The following is a 17546-nucleotide window of genomic DNA, read 5'->3' as shown; positions in this document are numbered from 1 at the left end:
CAGATCTGGCTCGATGACGGCTCCGGCATCGGCAAAGAGAGTCCAGCAGAAGAGAGGGTAGACAGAGGGGGAGGAATTTCAATTGTAATTTTTTGTTATTTATTTTAATTAAAATTTAAAAAATATTTTATTATTTTATTATTTGGCCACATCGGATGTCTAAAATTCACATAGGACGCCACGTCAGAAAAAACTGACGGTATCAGTACCCAACTGACGGAATGCACATGAATGTAACCAAATTGAAAGATTTTGTATCAAATTGTAGCAAAAAATTCTTTTTATATCAAGTGTTACACTTAGCAAACTTTTTGTTCCACTAGAGTTAAATGCCCCACTAACGAAGTACTTTAAACACATATACAGTATAGTACTATATACATATGATACATAGTACTACATATATATATATATATATATATATATAATATAAAAGCGGAAGAGTGAAAACGTTATTGGAACTCTATTTAAGAACCCTCAAGTCCTAGTAAGATATTATTGATTATTTGAATTATTTCATTTGATAACCCTCAGCTCCGCATAAATTGACATTTCATTTTTATTTAAATGAATATATACTATATTTTATTGGTGTTATAATGTTAAAAATTGTCTAGATTATCTACATGTAATAATATATAATAAATTGTTTTTGAAAAATTAAAATTTTCCTTGATAATCAGAAAGAACTCATTGAAATACGTATATACTTCGAGTTCAATATGCTAAATTATCTATAAATACCCGAAAAAATTCATTTTATTCATCGTCGTTCTATTTCCTAAGCCCGATACATATTATAAGATTACGGTCTCTTTATAAGCATATTTTTCGCTTTATATGTCTAGAGTACGTATTTTATTTATTGGGTTCATGATTTTACCTATATGGGTGCTTTTTATATATTTTTATCTATATTAATTTATAAGTCACATGTGTTGATCATCTATTTTCTAAAAAAATGAGAAATTATCAAGCTACTCGCGGAGATCAACTAGTTAGCTTTAAAGGTCAATACAACAATAAAATTTTTAAAATACAACCTTTGAGTAGATATACTCCACTTATAGTCAATTTTAGTACTATCTGAAGGACTATAAGTTACTTCAAGTTATTTTCTTTGTACTAATGCCACACTGATAAAGTACTCTTAACTATGTCAAATTTAGCACTAGACAATAACAACTCTTTCATTCCAAAATATTCAATCGATTACATATGCCTTCCCCAGATACATATGCCATTACAAAATGGGTAAATTGCACTGGTGGTCCAAAAAATTTTACAAATGTTTCAATATGGTACAAAAAGTTTTTTTTGCTACTTGATGGTACAAAATATTTTAAAGTTGTTTCAGTATAGTACAAACCGTCATCTCGCCATTGACGCTGATGGTGCAAAATCAGTTTTTGTGGGACGTTACATGATGGTGCAAAATGTTTTGAAGTTGTAACTTAATAGTACAAAATGTTTTACGTAAGTTACATGATGGTGCAAAATTTACAGATCTTGTAAAGGACGGCTTGACGGCGTCAATAGCGAAATGACGGTTTGTACTATACTAAAACAACTTTAAAACATTTTATACCATCAAGTAGCAAAAAAAACCTTTTGTACCACATTGAAACATTTGTAAAACTTTTTGGACCACCAGTGCAATTTACCCTTACAAAATACATATCCCAATTCATTCAATTAACCAATTCATCTAATAAATACATCCACAACCATATAGACCTCCGTTGGTTGATAGATATAGAACAAAAAATATAGTTCATACTGGATTTGAAAAAATACCGAAAGTTCGTTATTTTGTCTCAGCTATATATCAAAGCTCCATCAATTGCCACCGAGTATTCCGTTTGCCATGTCCCTAGCCATTACCGTGCCTCACTGAAATGGACGAATTTGTGGACGGATTATGCATTTTTATGGGGGAAAATGAAATTCATGTTAGGTTTGAAAAAACATGAAAATTCGTGATTTTTGACGCAATTAACCCTATTTGAATAGAAGTCAATTTTAGTGTCGTATGAAAGAAACGATGGCACTTCAATTCATTTCCTCTGTAGTAAATACCCAACTAACAAAGCACTTTAATTATATATAATTTAGTACTATTAGTTTAGGAGGTCAGTACAACAAAGAATTTTCAAAATATTCACCTTTGAGTAGAATTACTACAGCTATGCTAATTTTGTACTATAAATCTAATATATGGCATTCCAATTCATTTTTCTTGTACTAAATGTCGCACTTATAAAGTATTGTAATTATATAAAATTTAGCAATATCAACATAAAACCAAATACAACACCGAAATTTTAAAGTATCAAGCTTTTCAATAGAAATAACGCACTTACAGTCAATTTTAGTACTGCGCAAAGGAATGTATGGTACTCCATTTCTCCATTTCATTTTCCTTGTACTAAATGTCTAACCAATGAAGTACTGTAAATTGTACAATTTACAATCCAAATGGTCCCTACAAACCCTCTCACCCTACTCCAGAATGGATTTCAGGCATTAAAAATGTTTAACTTTGATGTAGAGATTTCTATACTCGTTTTAGAGGACTGCATTTTGTAATGGAAACTTCTATAATTTTTTTTTTTTTGTGAATGACTTTCTATAAGTTTTTATGTACAAAGAAATACAACTGAAGCACTAAAATTGGGTGAAAATTTGGTACTCTAATTTATATTTGGTACCCTAGGGGGCTCGGATGAGATTGGGGAATTGACTCGGAGACTAGGTATAATGAGTGGAGATTTCATATCACCGTAACACGGTGTCATTATATAAAAACCCACCCACACACACATATATATAGATGACATTTAGGTTAGATTTCTAACATTTAATCGTGACCCCTTTTACGATATTTATAAGAATATTTTGGCATGTTTAGACTGGATTTTTTTTTATTATATGTTTAGACCGTAATTCTTCCCATTATAAGTATACTCGAGATCACATAATTATAACCATTACGTATTGAATGTTATAACTATAATTTTAGTGGTGTACATATGTTTCTTCAGTAATAGTGTATATTAGCACCAATGCCTTGTTGACATATCCAACATATGCTCTTCTTTAATCTCATTCACATGCTAAATTTGAGTAACAAATTCTACATACCTTCATCTTTTTTATTAACCGAAATATTTTCACTTGCGTTAAACAATGATTTCGTGATTGGTTGGCACCTCTGCCGAGTTAGATAGCTAGCTTTCTAGGGCATTTAGATTCTACCAACTGGATATATATTTAAACCGATCCGATAAAATTAATTGCCCACGAGAACCACCATGAAGGTCATCCTTTAACAAATACAGAAATTTAGAGCCACGCATTGGTGCATTATAACTGTTTAATAAATCCAATCGAATCTTCCTAAATCTCTGTTCTAGGAGTAGGTTTGAATGCTCCAGCCTGATTGGGCCTGATCTCCAATTAGAAAATTACTTTATATGAAAAAAATAAATGCAACATCGCTTCACTACTTCACATAATGGAATAAAGATTAGTTTGTAAATATAATTTGTATAATTATATATAGCATATGGTTGAAGAATTTAATCAAAAAGGAGATAAATATTGATGCCGTGCACTTTTGGTGAAAATCACAGATTATTAGAATGAAAATTCTTATACATCATCAACTTGATCAAAGTCCAAATTAGGTTTGCCATTTACCCAAATGTTCTTTTTTATTTTATTTATTTTATTTTTTTTAGGCCAGTGACTTTTTCTTGGGTAATAAAGCATGGAACCAGTGCACTTACCATGTAAAATATTAGCGTCTTTATAAGCTCCGTGAGTCTCAATTAATTGGAGGAAAAAATTAATCCTACCAACATTTTAAAATTGATCCTGATAGAAGAACCCGGTTATTAAGATTCACACCTTAAGCATCCATAACAAGAAGTTGAGAACCAATATGGGTTAGTACAAGTAGTTCAGCATTACATTTCCTAAAATAAGATCTCATATTCGAACCTAGTAAATGGAGAAAATTAACATGTGAAAGAGTGTTGTCCTTATTTGGCCGACCTATCTTGAATTGGGATTAGTTACGAGTACGACCGTTGGAACTTCTAGGTACCGGGTGGTGCAGACTATAAGAAAGCACATTCAGAAGGTTAACAAAATAATTCAGAAGATTAATCATTATAATATATAAACTAGGTGTTAATTCATGCGTTGCACGAACATGAGGTCAACTTTATATTCAAAAGTTATCAAAATATTAATAATTTAAGAAAATGCATAAACATTCTAATATATATATATATATATAAATAAATGTATATATGCATATATAAACACACAAATATATCAGATGCACTTGGAGTGGGAGGGGCGGGTGAATTGGGACCAAAGAAGGATGGAGAAATTTTAGAAAAAAAAGAGGGGTCATCTACAAAATTAACTTTATATGCTTAATTCGGGAAGAATATCTCCATTTATAGTACTCTTAGCATGAAGACAATTATAGTGTACAAAGAAGAGTTTACATCTTAATATGCCTTTTCAAGTTCTCGAGTGATTTTTTTTTTCATTTTTCAAGAAAGCGTCTTAATGTATACAAATAATTTGGACTAATTAGATATAATTAGTGAATTTTAGTCCAATTAGAAAATGAGATCAAATTCATTTATTCATTTAGGAAGACGGGGTAAAATAGACAATTACAATTATCTCATTTAAAAAATTAAAATTTTTAAGCATTCCAAAAGGCGATTAATCACGAATTGAAGGTTTCCAGAAGACGACATTTGATAAGCGGTTCTCAATTTTTATATATTATAATAGAAGTTGAGAGGCAAGATGTAGTTGCACCGTATAAGCCAAATGTAAACCTCAGCTCCACATTGATTGCCTTTCAAGTCCGGTTAAATGAACCAGTACTATATTTTATTTGTGACATATTCAAAGTGTTTTGAAGATGTGTCTGTATTAATTGTATGTGATAATATATAGTTAATGAATTTTTTAGAAAAACTAAAAATTTTCTCTATGACAAAAAAGAATTTTTCGAGATATGCAATGTTCTTTTAAATTTAATATGCTAAATATCCTATATATAGAAGACATAGTAATTCAATTTATACGTGATCATTCTACTCACGAAATTTTTTCCCACACCCTATATCTTATGATATCTCTCACTCTTTCTACGTACCTCTACATATATCTATATGTATAAATTACATGATTGTTATCTCTTAATGTTGTATTTCGTAAGACTAGATGAATACTTATTTGTCGCATAATTTTTCATTTTTAGATTCTCATTATCACAATTTGTAATATATATATATATATATATGTGCACAGTAGCATCTGTAGGTTTGATTTTTAAAAAAATCTATATTCATTTGTAAGTCTTGTGTTGATTAGCTATTTTCAATCGTCATATAAAATTACTGCTCAATGCGGAGGTATCAACTAATTGTTCATTAGTAACTAATAATTTATGAAAATAGCATCATTCGTTTTCCTACATTTTGAGTTGAAAATTATCATTTACCTAAACAAATCTATATGTGTGAATGTCTTTCCAAGCAATAAATAAATAAATAAATAACACCCAAAAGAAAAAGAAAATTGACGTATATGTGTTTATATATATACTAGGGCACCGCGTGGGGGTTGAAAAAATTTTCCTTTAATTTTTTAGTTTAACATAGTACTTTATACAGTATCAAATATAGAGTAAAACTGAAACTAATGATAAAACTACTTATTTGTAAAAATTATAAATCGTCGATTGATAATAAATAATTCAAATTTTCAAAAGATTGTACTAATTAATTTTCATCAATATAAAAGGCAATATTTCTCCAAGCTAATCTTCATTTGACTTTTTAATATTTCTAATTCAAAATCATAATCGTAATATAATAAGTCTTAAGTCTCCCGCTAATTTTAAGTGGACGAATTTTACTCGCAGTAGGATTTTCAAATTCATTAGTCTTGGGACACATTACAACGAAGTATATCTAAACGATAATTAGTCTCAATCAATAGGTTATCGTAACTTTGCGTTCCACCAAATAATAAGAATATTTATAATGTCAAAATAAGAAGAAACAATTTAAATTGGTGATAAATTGAAATAGCTTTTCAACCAACGTGGGTTAGTTTTAAATAATTCAACGCTTGTTTTGATTAATTAAAGTTTCGAATGTAAGTCTTGTAATTTGGAAAAGAATCACGATTGGGAGAGATTTATTCTTTGATGTGTTGACCTCGCTCAACAATTGGACTCATGGAATGTTCGGATATGTGGTGATTCATACCGTAAAAAAGTCCGTATACTTAAAATAAATATAAATATATAAATATAAACTTAAGAATTAAAAATAATTAAAAAAAAGGAGAACAGGAAGGGTGGGTGAGAGTGGAAGAAACCACCATACTTCCCCCTCCTTCACATGAATCTAGAATAATTTCTTTTATATAAAATGCCACTATTAACGTGGGTTGGTTCAAATAATTCAGCATTTATTCCGCTTAACCAAGATCTCGAGTTCGAATCCTTATGAATGCAGAAAATCTGTGCTGGGAGAACTTTACCCATTATGAGCCAACCCGGTTTGACTAGATTAGTCAATGCCCAATTAAGCTTCCAGTTACCGGGATTCATACCAAAAAAATGCCACTTGTTTACGTACTTGGCCAATTTGTTCTGAGAAAATAGGTCGAATCTTTTAATTGAAATTTAAAATAAATTGTAGAACCGAAGAAGGGAAGTTAAACATAAACATATGAAAGCTTACTGAGAAAATACAAACATATGAATTATGGGATGATTTACCCTGCTAGAAATTAATTTTTTAAATCTTGATTTTATTCTTTCTTTTAATCCCACAACTTTCCCTGCCATGAAATTGAATATATATATCATAGAACGCAGTTGTTATATGTAACATATCACGAACCAAAGCCAATAAAGTGCGATATATCAACTTAGCTCTCTAATAAGTCTGCAAGTAGTGCACTGTACTGTGTATATTCCTGACTTTAATTTAACGTGACAATGTGAATAAAAATTTTGAAGTGTATGAAATCGTGTTTATTTTTCGCTCAATTTAGTTTAAAGGAACTTATTCGTTGTTGCCCACATTTATTAAAAAATTCAAATAATTTGATGCAAATTGTAGCACAACTTTAAAGTATCTGTTCAAGTTCCAATTAGACCGGTTATGTTAGCACGAACAAAGAAGTTTAAAGATGTACTTAACAGCATGATTCAAAAGGTTTGGGCTCAAGCAAATTCGTTGAGGCCCATTAGACATGAACCACGTGATCAACAAAGATGCATCAATATTATTCAAGTTCTTGAAGATTCCAGTCAAGTCTATAATGCAGAGGATTAATCCCATGATAATACCAATTTCTAGAAGTTTCTAGAATATTTGTTGAAGATTAAGAGAAGATATCATCATATTTGTTTAAAGTTTAATTCTCATGGAAATATCCTAAGAATATTTATATTTCATATCTTTATAGATTAAATCATATCTCTATAGATACTTTAAATTTTATTTTCCTTACTTTACGATGAGATATGGCCAAATTAGGATTAGTTTTGATCTATATATACTCATCTTAGTCAATTTTTAAAAGATGAATATTCAGAAAATCGTGATAGTATTTTCTTTGATTCTTGAAAAACTAATTCAAACTTATCGAAAATTTTCGTGGCGTTTATCATCGACTTATCAAACAGATTTCCACCACCGTTTGTGGCGTCTTCCTATACTGAGTTTCTTGTTTTGCAATAAATAACTGATTGAGGTCAGTTATATAAAGGTTCTTGTTTATGTTGTAAACAATGGGTCGAAGGTTTGTCAATCAATTCTGATTATAAAACGATCTCGGGATCCTTTTGTTGTCAGGTCTCGTCATTCTTGGCAGGGATCGCATCAATTTAAAATTGACTAAGATGAGAATATATAGACCAAAATTAATCATAATCTGACCATATCTCCTCGTAAAGTAAGGAAAATAAAATCTAAAGTATTTATAAAGATATGATTTAATCTATAAAATTTCTAGGATATCTCCATGAGATTTAAACTTTCAACAAATCTGATGATATCTTCTCTTGATCTTCAATAAATATTCTAGAAACTTCTAAAAAATGACATTATCATGAGATTAATCATCTGCATCATAGATTTGGCTGGAATCTTCAAGAACTTGAATAATGTTGATGCATCTTTGTTGATCACGTGGTTCACGTCCAATGGGCCTCCACGAATTTGCTTGAGTCCAAATTTCTTGAATCGGGCCTTTGAGTACATTTTTAAACTTCTTTGATCATGCTCCGTAACCGGTCCAATTGGAACTTGAACTAGATCCTTTAAAGTTGTGCTACAATTTGCATCAGAATTAATGTATCAATATTTAAAATTCTATATACTTTCATTTAGAAAATATATATAGGATCGCCAAGTTTATTATAGTCATCCCCAACCTATATAGAAGCTTCAAAATTAATTCACAAAGGACACTTGAATTGGTGGAAATAGGAGCCTTGTCTACCGGTCTAAGGAAGAGACCCTCTGCTATACTTTCGAATAAAAATGGTCTGAAATACTCGGTGAAAACCGGGCGCATGCCCCCTGACGCATCCCCTTCGATATGGACAAATTTACGGTTGAAACTTTGGTCTGGACACTCAATATTTCTAGCGGAGACCAACAGTATTCCAATCCTCAACAACCTCGCTCAAAACAATAACGATGGAGGGTTTCGAGTGTGCGCACCCGAATTTCGTCTCGTCGGGGCACGCGTGCGCGCGCCTAAATGCAACGTGGCTTGGGAGTATCCACCTTCCCGGGGACGCGCGACGGACGCACGTGAGAAGGAGTCGCCACTACCTGTTTACAACCCGAAGGTCGAGGGCCGGTGAGTCGCCCAGGTCTAGGGGTATGGATACACCTAGTATGCTAAGGCAATGGTCTTGTACGGAATCGAAAATTCCGAATTCGGGGGTTCTATTACGTGAAGGCCTATATCCCACACGCCCTTTCGGTACTCTAACTTGCTAGGCTTGCCATTTTATTTATTTACCGCATGATTTAGGGTTGCACTCGACTCGCCCGTTTCGACACCGCAAATTCGAATAGACACTTGAACCGCCCACTCTCCGACCGGGATTATTACATGAATAAATATGCATCATAAAACCCTTACGTTATTCTCTCAAATAAAAGATAAATTACAATGACTGAATCCCGGTCAGTTCGCGTTCGGCTGTTATTTCACTCATGCTCACCGTATGATTTTGGAAAAGACCGGAAATTAAATTAAATGCGCACTCGGTGTATGGAGGCATTGGACCCCGTGATCGAAGGTTAGGGCGTTGGACCCAGTGTGAATCGAGTCCTAAAGGATCGGGCTCGATCCGCATAACAAACAAGTGCAAAATGTAATCAAGCAAGCTCAAATAAACAAAAAATGGGGTTTCTTATTATCGCCGAATTTACGTGAATTAATTGATTATTAACCGGGGTATATTGGCATACAAGTCCTACCTTATAACAAACAAAAGGGATGATGGATAGGGTATGTCACATTCGACATTATTTAAAGCGGACCCGATAGACATGACGTCTGTAGTCAAGTCTCGAATGTGTGGGTTATTTTTAGATTATTCTGTATCGTGGCAATATGGCTTTTACAGATTAAGAGTGTTTTCACCTAAAACCCAAAATCTAACCCTCTACTTGACTATTTGCCCATGTTGATTATGCCGAGTTTGTGATTAGTCCGTTTTCCCATGTTTTAACCCGTTCTAAACACAAACCTATAATAGAGTGATGACAGGACAAGAACCGATAGTCATGCCCTTGAATCGAAAAATATGTGTGTATATAAAAAATCAAGATTACGTGGCACGTATCTTGGTGATTTTGAAATTGTGAATTTGAAAAGGGCATGGCTAACAGTTCTTGAACTGTCGACGTGATTACAAATTGTTAATCGGTTCGTACAATTTATTTAAAGAAATCAAGTAATTTAATTTAGCCAAATTTAATGTCCCGATTATCCCGTATGTAGAATTTTAGGTTAATTAAAAAATTTACCGAATGCTTTAGTCTACGGATTTCGAGTCGTCGAAATAGCCATTAATTGACTACCCGATAAACTCTAATTTCCGACCATCTTGAAATTTAAAAGTTTTGATTTTAGGTCGAATTTGCATTATTAAACCGATTCATGTGGGGTTTCGATTAAAACGAGAAAATAAAGCATTTAAACACGGATCAAGAGCACATTATCACGTCAAACACGATAAACATACATATTTTACATAACCAGTGCCGCCATAACTACGATAAGCACATATAAACATACGCAAACATAATATTTAATGGAATCGATAAAACGGCACCGACTCATGGGAGCGAGAAAACATAAAGAACACACATTGTCATGTTATATACATATAATTACTGAAATAAAATTATTTGAGCGGGGCAGGCACGTCGGGAATCCAAGTAGGAAAGGATTGGGTATCTTTAGAAAATATCCAGGGACTAAATTGAATAATTTTAAAAGAACAAGGACTGATTTGAAAATTCGGATAAAGTTCGAGGCACTGATTTGAAAATTATGGAAAAATTCAGGACAGTTTAAAATTTACTAAAAATATCCCAGGATTTTTTTGAAATGAATTTGAAAGTTCGGCCTAACTTGAAAAGTGAAAAAATATCCCAGGGGCTGAACTGAAATAACATGAAAAGTTCTCGGAATAGGTTTAGAAATTCTGAAGAATTCAGGGACCGATTGAAAAATGGTAAAAATGGCTGGGACTTGACTGAAAGGAATTTTAAAATTCGGGACAGATCTAAAAAGTCGGAAACTATCCCCGGGACTAAACTGAAACAATTTGAAACGTTTCTTTGGATGATTGAAAAATTCTGGAAAATTCCTGGACTGATTGGAAAATAATAAAAAATGGCTAGGACTTGACTGAAAGGAATTTTGAAATTCGGGACAGATCTAAAAAGGCGGAAAATAGCCCCGGGACTAAATTGAAACAATTTGAAAAGTTCCTTGGGATGATTGAAAAATTCTGGAAAATTCCAGGACTGATTGGAAAATAATAAAAATGGCTAGGGCTTGGTTGAAAATAATTTTAAAATTCGGGACATATTTGAGAAAATAAAAATGGGTCGTCTGGACTGAAATGTGACAAACAGAAAGTTCGTAAAATCGAGTTCGGGAAAAATCCGATCACCCACGCTACCCAATAACGCTCATTTCATATCATATTCATCCAAGAAAACATTAATATTAAAAACTGGAGCCCTAAACATGCCACTAAGTCGAGGATTTACCTTGTTTGAGAAGAACGGGGGCAGTTATGTAAATAGAGGAAGTTTTGGACGAATTGGGCTGCTGAGGGATTGGGCCGAAACGGGCCGAGTTGGGCTAGACTGGGCCGAATTGTCTACTGGACCGAAATGGGCTGAGATCCGGGCTGGATTGGGCCGAACCGGGCTGAGATCCGGACCTCTACTGGATTGGACCGATGGAGGCGGATTGGGCCGTGTCGCTGGGCGCGGGCCGAGCTGCTGGACGCGTGCGAACTGGGCCGTTGGGCGCACGAACGGGCTGGCTGGTCACGGGCTTCCCTGTACGACCCAAAAGAAATGGAAACCCACCCGGTTAGTGTTGAAGGGAACCGAGGAGAAGAGGTGAATCGATGAAGTTAACGGGATCGCGAGCTCAAGGGAATTCGGGCGTCGGCTGGGAGTAGAATCCTAGAGCAAGCTATGAGCGTTGGGGACATGTCGTGGGGTCGTCACACCGAGGAGCTAAGGGAATTCGGAAGTTCCCGTCTTCTCCAAGTCGAGCTATGGGTTCTTTTCTTTCTTTTTCTTTTTTTCGAAAAAAAAAACCAGAGGGAGAGAGAGCAAGAGAGCGGATGTTCTTTGTGGGGGAGTCGCGGCTAGGGTTTCATCCGGGCCCTTCAATCCGGGCGAGCTTAGGGTTTTATTATTTTTTTCTTGCCGAATGTGTTGCCCTTTTTTTTCCATAATGAGCTGCGATTTTTTTCTTTCCAAAACAAGCTACGGGTTTCCTTTTATCCGATTGAAAGAAAAGAAGAAGAGAGGTGAAGAAGGTGGCGACTAGGGTTCCGTTTTTTTTTTCATTAGGGTTTTCGATTTTTTTAGGAAGAAGGAAGAAGAAGAAGGAAGAGTCGGGGGCCAAAGGAAGGAAGAAGAGGACAAAATAGGGGGGAGGATGGAGAGGCAACGGTCAAAGTTGACCGTTGCCTTTGACCTTGACTTTTTTTTTTTTTAAGAAAGGGGTCACAGTCGGTCAGACAAGGTCTGACTGACCCTGACCCATATGTCATGTCGATCAGACCAGCTCTGACCGACCTGACTTCTTTTTTTTTCTTTTTTTTTAAATTCGAAAATTCAAATTTAACGCGCGTGGAAATTAAAATCTCGTCTTTACAATTGGATGTTCAAAAAATGATCCGAGACTGGCATTGTGTTCAGAAAAATTTAAGAATCAATGTTATGCAATAAAACATTTTTCTGGCCTTGAGTTTTCTTCCCGGATTTTGAAAATTGACATCGACGCACGCGAAATTTAAAGACACCCCATAAAAAACATTTTTATAAAATTGACGTTAAATTAGAAAAAATGCCATTTTTCAAAGGCCATGAATACTCGAGCAATTTACTGGAAATACTTCCCTCATACAAGGTGACAAAGTGACGATTTTGTCCATTTGGAGCCGGTGGACCGAAATGGGGTGCTGACAACTTCCCCCTCTTTGGTCGCGTGCTCGGATAGAGGATGTAGCCAAAGACCATGAGAAGCACCCCGTCTGATTTCAGCGACTGTTCCGGCGTCTTTCCCCATAGCCACTTGTTCTCTCTGGTTTTGGATTCATCGGAGGAAGTTGGATAAACGTATGTACCTGAAAGCAATGAAGAGGTGGTTTATGGATCCAAAAACAATAAAGGTGAGCTTATGGCCCTGAAAGCAGTAAAGATGGGTTTACGGGCCCAAAGAAAGTAAAAAAGGTGGGTGTCCAAATCCAAAACAATAAATGGTGGGTGTCAAAACCCAAAGCAGTAAAAGGTGGGTGTCCAAACCCAAAGCAGTAAAAGGTGGGTGTTCAAACCCAAAGCAGTAAAAGATGGACGCGGAGTCCGAAAAGCTGTAAAGATGGACGCGAAGTCCGAAAAGCAGTAAAGATGGACGCGGAGTCCGAAAAGCAGCAAAGATGGACGCGGAGTCCGAAAAGCAGCAAAGATGGACGCGGAGTCCTGGACGCGAAATCCGAAAAGCAGTAAAGATGGACGCGGAGTCCGAAAAGCAATAAAGATGGACGCGGAGTCCGAAAAGCAGCAAAGATGGACGCGGAGTCCGAAAAGCAGCAAAGATGGACGCGAAGTCCGAAAAGCAGCAAAGATGGACGCGGAGTCCGAAAAGCAGTAAAGATAGACGCGGAGTCCTGGACACGGAGTCTAAAAAAGCAGTAAAGATGGACGCGGAGTCCTGGACACGGAGTCTAAAAAAGCAGTAAAGATGGACGCGGAGTCCGAAAAGCAATAAAGAAGTAAATGCAAATTTGGTAGGAAGGGGATAGCGAATATAGAGGCAGGAGTCTATGCTAGACGATAGCGCTTGACGTTGAACTAGAGTCATGTGTGGGTGAGGTGGGATGTCGACTGTTACGTGGTGGGAAAGTCGTAGGGGAATGACATCAGGTGACCCCAGAGGATCCTCCACTCGATTTGAGATTGTGACCGGCCGCGTGAGGCAATCGTGAGTCCGTTAAGGAGGAGATGCCCTTGGGGTTCCATGCACATCTGCACGTAGGAGAGAACAATAGCTAACGGTGGATGTCAGTCGCGTGAGACCACTGAAATTGCAATTTGTCCTTGGTGAGAATGATCCTATCGTTGTGTTCACCGAGGATGCCCCAGTAGCTTGTGAATGTTATCGTAGAGAGGCGGTGCTGTAGAGAAGAGCATAACTCTTCGTTAGTCATGTGGACAGTGGTGCGCGCTGAGTGTCCAGGGCTGATGTTGTCCCAAATGTGTTGATCTGCTGTCGATTGACGTTGCTGCCGTGATGAAATTGCTTCGTCGGTGCTTTGCCCCTGGGACAACAGTGTATTTGATCTGCCGGAAGCCGGCTTCGCTGCTGGGGCGGTTGCTCGTTGTTCTGCCGGATGCCAGCTCTGTCGCATGGACGATGGTAGTTTGCTGGGGATGCCCTGGTCTTGCGATGAAGGACTCGAGTTCTGGACGAAGTGCTCACGTATCCCAAGGGGTCGGAAATCAGAGTCCGCCGTAGCTCTCGCGGCTTATAGTACCTGTGATCCTGTTATCATCAGTAAGTCACGGGTGAGTTACTAGCGATGTGTAAGCACAAGCATAAGGGAATTTTGCGACTCATGCTCTTCAGATTCGGGTCGCCCGAGCAACCCGTGAAGAGTTTTTGTATTGGCGATGCGAATGGGATTCCGTTTTCGAAAGCCTCGATACGAGGTTCCCCGGGGCTTCTGCCCGCCATGCATGGGCATATCGAGACGTTCTCAATGATGCCCCAACGGCTCTATTGGTTGTTCGACGTGCCCATCAACCTAGGACCCTTCTCGTCAAGGCATCGTAGGGCGGCTGCGTTTGTAACCCGCATTGGGATTTCTGTTCAAATTTGGTCAGACCTTGGTCTAGTCATTTCCAAAGGGTTTTGACTAGACTCCCGGAAAGGAATGTTTGGGGTTTTGGCTTTGTGATAGTCGATTGGAGGGTGGCTGTGACCCGTTTGGAGTTTTGCGATTGACAAAGAGAAAAGCGAAAGCTTAGGGAACATACTGCCCCAGGCTAAAAGGATACACGAGTTCACACCTACCGCGAGATGTACCGCCCTTTTCTTTCGACTTCTTGTCCTGTAGGCTATTGCGAAGTGCTCGGATGGCGTGCTTGCTTGTGCACTGTGTTTGGGGAAGAAACCGCCTATGACGGTTGAGCCGCATTATGGAGTCGATTAGGGATTGTGTTGGAGTAGATAACCTGATCATTTCTCTTGGGGATCCCTAGTCAGCGCAGTGTGAGGAGGCCCAGGGTGACTGTTTTGCTCATATTTCATTTTACTCTCCCTTTGCTACGGTCACCTGCCTCGGGGCCATACCTCTCAACCTAAAGGGAATGAACTCTCCTTTTGCCACAGCCGCTCACAAGGGGTTTCCGGTCGTGCCTCTCTTGTGCCCTAACTTTTGCCTAGGCCGCCCCGAAAAGGGTTTTCGACCTAGCGGGTTCGACTCTTTTGTCTCTCGAGTTTGCAAGGGCGAAGGGTTCGAAGGATTCGACCTCCGAGTGCGTTGCGTTCTGTCTCCGTCGAGGAGTTGCGTCTGCTGCTCCCCTTTTTGTCGGGGTTTGTTGATTTCTTCTTCGAATTGGCGGCACCAGAGTTTTATATCTAGGCAGTACTTTGTTTTGTTCATTGGCGGGTTTTTCTCACGTCTTTTTTCTCTCTCTTCATTGGCGGTTTTTTCCCGCTTCTTTTCTCTCTGTTTTTTTCTTGCAGCTGGGGTTTGTTTTGTCCCCCATGTATTTGTTGGAAACTCCTCGACTTGGCATTGCTAGGTCGCTTTGGTGTGCCTTGCCCTATTTCGTAAGGACCGGCCTTTTATGGAGGTTTGGCTCTTGGATATTCGGAAGCCGAACTTCGTGTTGCTCGTCCTTGCAAATTTTACAAATGATTTCCCCTATCATCTAAGAAGAAGAATAAGATTTGCCCTGGGGTGCAGGTGACCAAGGTTGCCCCAACATGAGTGTTGAACGCGGATGCCCCGGTCTTCGTGGTCTGCGTCGGGCGCCGTTCCTGATCGTGTCTTATCGCTCCCGTGGAGGGTGCCCCTATGAGGATAGGTGCTCTTGAAGTCGGCATACGTGCTTTGCTTCAGGGGCCTTGCTTGCTATCGACTGAGATGGTTGGGTTGACAACATGTAGCTCACTCAGTCGTGTTTGTCTTCGGCTTCGTTAAAAGAGGGTACTTCCGCATCAAGCCTCTTTCCTGTCGAAGTATAGGGAGAGAGACCCGATAGGAGTTCTCGTGGAAATGTGAACCCGTGTATCGCTCTTCGCTTGTAGCCGGCGTGCCCCTGTGAAGGATGACAAAGAAGATGATGTATTAGGTGATTATTCGGTGAAATATGTGGTAAGAAATGTAAGGTGGACCCATGGGAAGTTTCCTCATCCAGCGCGCGACCCATGGGGTGCCACGCGTGGGGGACATTCAATTCCGGGAGTCCGATCATCGCCACGCTGGAGCGCTTAGACTGTGACTGGGAACCGCATAGTTGTACTTTCCCCGATTGCGGGTTAGCATACGCAGCCATCCTAAGGAAGGCTCGAGGAGCCAGGTCCCAAGAGGACAAGCGAGTCGATCAAATCCGACAGAATCAATAGGGCGTCTTTGGGACGGTTCAAGTGCCCCTTGAATGGTTCGTTTATACCGAGAGCTTGTTTGGAAATGCGAATAAATGTAAAAGAGCATTTGAAGGAGAGTGTGTGTTGCCCCGGTAGCAGGTCGATAGCCATAGCGAAGGGTGGGTTGGGGCCATTCTTCGATCGACAGTGTGATCATGCTGGAAGCCCCGTGGCGAGTAAGCTGGGACATGCTATGTTCGTTGGAGCTGTCGCTTGTGATCTTTCGTGGAGGGAAGGTCGGTCCTCAGTGTTTGGAGTCCGAGGAGGTAGCAGAGAAGTGTTTCCTGTCTCGATTTTAGAATTCAGATTGCCTTTCTGTCGGTTATTTCCTGCAATAAGAAAAGGGGAACGATGAAGGAGCAAACTAGGCTCGCAATTTCAATGTAAGGGCGCAGGGGATCGAACTAGCCTGGTAGGCGTCGTGCGAGCGCGCCGGAGGTATGTGCATGGGTAAGGTGGAGGCATGCTCGCACGACGCAGAAGGACGCACTCGGTTGTGCTGGTGGATGTGCTCAGTTGCGCGAAGAGACGTGTGCTCTTGATCACGCGATGACGCTTGGTTGCGCAGGGTTAGTGAGAAGGTAGCTTTGCCAAGGAAGGTGGATCGGCCCTCAGGTCACCGCTTGCCTTGCCGTGAAAGTCGTGATTAGTCTACCTGCGAAGAAGGTCTTCACTCACTTGCATGGTGGAACGTTAGCTATTATGCAAAACAGTAAATGAATAGGATACATGCGATGCGTGAGTTTTTCAAAACTAATGCCGCCGTTCACATTGACTCAAAACGATCAAAGTACAATGTAAATTTTGTAAAATAAAGCCCTAAACCAGTCTTCCACCACACTCGGAGTTTGAGCGAGCGCGGCATTGGATTTCTGTAGTGGGTCTGAGCGAGCTCCCTCTGAGGTTGTGGTTGGCCGACTAGTTCCTCATCTTTCTCAGCAGCTTATCGGCGAAGGTGATCGATCATGTTGTTGGTGAGGTCGACTATAGTAGCTGTGCCTGAAGTGGGGAATGTTCTGGCAGATGTGCCGGTCTTTGTTTGTGGAGACCCG

This window comes from Punica granatum, chromosome 3, assembly GCF_007655135.1.
Source record: "Punica granatum isolate Tunisia-2019 chromosome 3, ASM765513v2, whole genome shotgun sequence".
Lineage (NCBI taxonomy): Eukaryota > Viridiplantae > Streptophyta > Magnoliopsida > Myrtales > Lythraceae > Punica > Punica granatum.
This window is presented reverse-complemented; position numbering follows the sequence as displayed.